Source organism: Gouania willdenowi, chromosome 10, assembly GCF_900634775.1.
Source record: "Gouania willdenowi chromosome 10, fGouWil2.1, whole genome shotgun sequence".
Classification (NCBI taxonomy): Eukaryota; Metazoa; Chordata; class Actinopteri; order Blenniiformes; family Gobiesocidae; genus Gouania; species Gouania willdenowi.
In genome coordinates this window covers 42,838,959-42,842,729 of record NC_041053.1, presented here as the reverse complement: position 1 = coordinate 42,842,729, position 3,771 = coordinate 42,838,959, and the positions used below count along the sequence as shown (strand labels likewise).

Sequence of the window (3,771 nt, the reverse complement as noted above, 5' to 3'; positions counted from 1 at the left end):
GGGTTAGGGTTAGGGTTAGGGTTAGGGTTAGGGTTAGGGTTAGGGTTAGGGTTTAGGGTTAGGGTTAGGGTTAGGGTTAGGGTTAGGGTTTAGGGTTTAGGGTTTAGGGTTAGGGTTAGGGTTAGGGTTAGGGTTAGGGTTTAAAAATAGCACGGGCTCAGGACATCCTTTCGGCCCCCAATTAAAAAAATCCCCTTTTGTTATTTTGATGTTGGCTTTAGGTGGGGTCTTCCTTTAATCAAAAAAAAAGTAATCATAAAAATAATAAAAAAATAAAAGATAAAATATAAAAAATAAAATATAAAAAAAATTCAAACGATCAGACACCCGTAAAAAGGACATAAAAAGAGGCGTTGGTCCCCATGGGAATTTGGAAAACCAAGGGGCGTGGTCCCCGCGCAGCAACCTGATGTTCAAAAAAAAGGGGGGGTTTAATACAACAGTGGAAAACCTCTAAAAACATGTTTTTTTTATAAATTAGAAAATTCATAAATAATTTAATAAAAATTTAAAATAGTGAGGTAGGAATAATAAGGTAGGGTAAGGGTTAGGGTTAGGTATGGGAAGGGGAAGTTGGGGTAGGAAGGAGGGGGGGGGGGGGGGGGGGGGGGGGAAAGGTCTGTTCTAGGGTTAGGGTTAGGTCTGGGGAAGGTTTTTTTTAGGTTTAGGGTTAGGTTAGGGTTAGGGTTAGGGTTAGGTAAGGGGTTAGGGTTAGGTAAGGGGTTAGGATTAGGGTTAGGGAAGGGGTTAGGGTGAGGGTTAGGTATAGGTAAGGGGTTAGGGTTAGGTAAGGGGTTAGGATTAGGGTAAGGTAAGGGGTTAGGGTAAGGTTTGGGAGGGGTGGTTAGGGTTAGGTTAGGTTTTGGGGAGAGGAATAGTGTTTTACGATTGGGGAGGAGAAGGGGGTCAGGGGGATACAAAGGTGATTATGGGAGAGGAATTATATAAAAAAAACACACCATATACAAACAGACATAATTCATGATAAAAACATATCAGGGAGGAAAATCGTTCCCCTCCCTTGTTTCCTCTCCCATTGTCCTGTTTCTGTATGGCTGGTATCCCCCGCACCCATCCCTCCCCATTTATATTTGTTCTTTTTTAAAAAAACTCCTGGATAGTGTATAAATAGATTTTAAGATAATAAATAGACACACTAATAAAAAATTCATATATATATATATGTGTGACAGTAAAATAGCTGATAAATATTAATTCTAAAACGATATCATAAATACATTAAAATAATTTAAAATTGGTCCAAACCCACTCCTCCCCAAAACAGAACTAAAATAGAAATATATTATAAATAGAAGAAAAAAAATTTTTTTTGCATAAAACTGTAGGAGGGAGAGGCGGTGGTCCTGGGGCGGGTATCAGTGGTGGAAGCGGGTAAAATTTCATTCAAAATTGTAAAACATGAATGAAACATAGTAAAAAATATTTACACAATCATTGTGCTAAAAGAGCAAAAGTAAAAGACACATGCAATACCCTGTTCCATCAAAGAAGTCATTTCAAAATTTTAAAATTGTCCAACCCGGGGAGAAGCGCCTCAATCCTATAAATATATTAAAAAAACTTCCTTTTTCCTGATAAATAAATAAATAAAATTTAAATAATTAAAATATAAGTGCTGTCGTTGTTCTTAAGGTTTTTTCTAAAAACATTTCTAGCAAACGTTAGTGTCTGAAAAAAGGGGGGGGGAAAGGAGGAGGAACCAATAATATATTAAAATATAAAATATAAAAATAATAAAGCTTATAATTTAAAGTTTTTAAGAGGTTAAAACATTAAAATATGATTTAAAAAGGCCGCTGCGCATGGGACCGTACCTTCCCCGGGTTCCCACTTCCGGTCAGCCATTTAAAGGGGGGACCGGAACCGGGGTGTCTCTAAGGTTGAACCCCCCCGGGATCCTCGTGGCCAGCCTACCGATCCACTGTCTCTCCACATACCGTCTCTGTCCAGTGGACCAGTAGGGGTTTCTCTGGAGGACCCGGTAAGTAAAATTATTAAGGCCAAATGTAATAAAGTGTATGTGGAGGGGGCTAACTCCAGTTCCGGTCCTCACCCTACTTTTGTGTTGGCCCACCCTGGTCCCGAGGCTGTTCCCGGTCTCCCCCACATACATTTTGTTGCAATGTGTGCATTTTATTAAGTATACAATATTTTTGTCCTGGGGAGACCAGGTTTTAACCACGGGACCCCCGCCGTCAGTTGCCTCATTTAAAACATAGGGCTGGTCATGGATGACGTTGCTGACAGCGGGGTTGGATGGGCGGAAGCGTGAGTGCACCAACAGATCCTGCAGGTTTTTGTTTCTCCTATAGGCTGTGATTCTTCTGCATCCCTGGAACTGTTGGTGCTTCTCCTGTAGTGACCGGAAGTTCCCATGGAGACTCTCGATTAGCCCGTGCAGCTGTCTGTGGAAGGTGGTCACCAGAGGCACCAAGAGAGGGGCGTCGCCAGAGTTGGTCTGAGGTGGTGCAGGGGCGGACCGGGAAGAGAACAGCCCCCCTACCTCTGTGCGTATTTCCCTTAAAAACCTCCTTGAGTAGCCCCTGGGTCTGAGTGCGTGAAATAATATGTGTGTGGCTTCCTGTGTGTCCTTGGGGTATGTGCAGATCCTATGAAAACGTATGAGTTGAGATTTAATGATTCCTCTGTATGTGTGTCTGGGATGATAACTGGTTTTATGTAATAATGTGTGTCTGTCTGTTTCTTTAAAATAAACCTTTGTTGCTAATTGTTTGCTGTCCTGAAATTTATTATGAAAAAAAACGGTTGTATCTAAAAAATGTATCTCTGTGTCCTGTTTATTGTATTTGATATTAATATTGGGGTGGTGATTATTGAGGATATTGCAAAAATTAATGAATGTTTCTATGTTGTGTGTCCAGATTCCGAAAATATCATCCAGGTATCTGATGTATGTGAACGGGTGTTGTGTGCATTTCGAAAAGGCCGTTCTCTCCCAGTCCGCCATGTAAATGTCTGCATATGCTGGTGAGTATTTACGTCCCATTGCGCAACCACATATCTGTAAATAATATTCATCATTAAAAATAAAATCATTGTTGGTTAACGTGAGTTTCAGAAGTTCCAGAATGGCTGTATCCGGTCGGTGTGGGTCTGGGTGTTGGTGAAGGATGTTTTTTATTGCTTCTATTCCAAGGTCTGTATCTATGTTAGTGTATAGTGATTCTATGTCTATTGTGAAAAGAAAGGCGTGTTGTGGAATGGTTATGTTTTTTATTTTGTTAACGAATGCATAGGTGTCCTGGATGTAGCTGGGGTGTTTTTTGGAAAGTGGGTTGATGTAATAATCAATGAACTCTGCTATACGATAGGATTCTGACCCGCAGTCACTAACGATCGGACGGCCCATGGGAATTTGTGTGGGACCGTCCAAGAGTCCGGGTCCTTGTGGATTTTTGGAAGTAGGTAAAAGCATCTGGGACGCGGGGGGTCAGGACCATATAAATGATATTTTTGTTTAGCTGTAATGTATTTGTTAATGTATAATGTGTTTATTATGTCCTTAATTTTTTCTGCAGTGGCTGGTTGTAATGATTTTTGTAATGGTATGTAATATTTCTTATTTTGTAGTTGTCTTTTTGCTTCCAAGAGATAATTAAAGCGGTCCTGAATAACAATTTGTCCCCCCTTGTCTGCAGGTTTAATTATTATTTCATTATTTTTCCTGAGTTTGTTTATGTTTGCCTTTGGGCCAGAGACACATTGTTATGGTTTTTACCTTTGAGGAGG

General features: G+C 40.4%; 1 long non-coding RNA gene across 3 annotated transcripts in view; it reads left to right on the top strand.

Moving 5' to 3' along the window:
* The first annotated feature begins 1,715 nt into the window (after positions 1-1,715).
* The window catches only part of LOC114471251 (uncharacterized), a 3,367-nt gene continuing 1,311 nt past the window's right edge, over positions 1,716-3,771 (top strand). For 2 of the 3 annotated variants that reach the window (XR_003674954.1, XR_003674955.1), the window contains exons 1-4: positions 1,716-2,002; positions 2,334-2,528; positions 2,904-3,009; positions 3,101-3,178. This is a non-coding gene — a long non-coding RNA (uncharacterized LOC114471251). Of the gene's footprint in view, positions 2,003-2,333; positions 2,529-2,903; positions 3,010-3,100; positions 3,348-3,771 lie in introns of those variants that run through there. The other variant, XR_003674953.1, reaches the window with a different exon arrangement.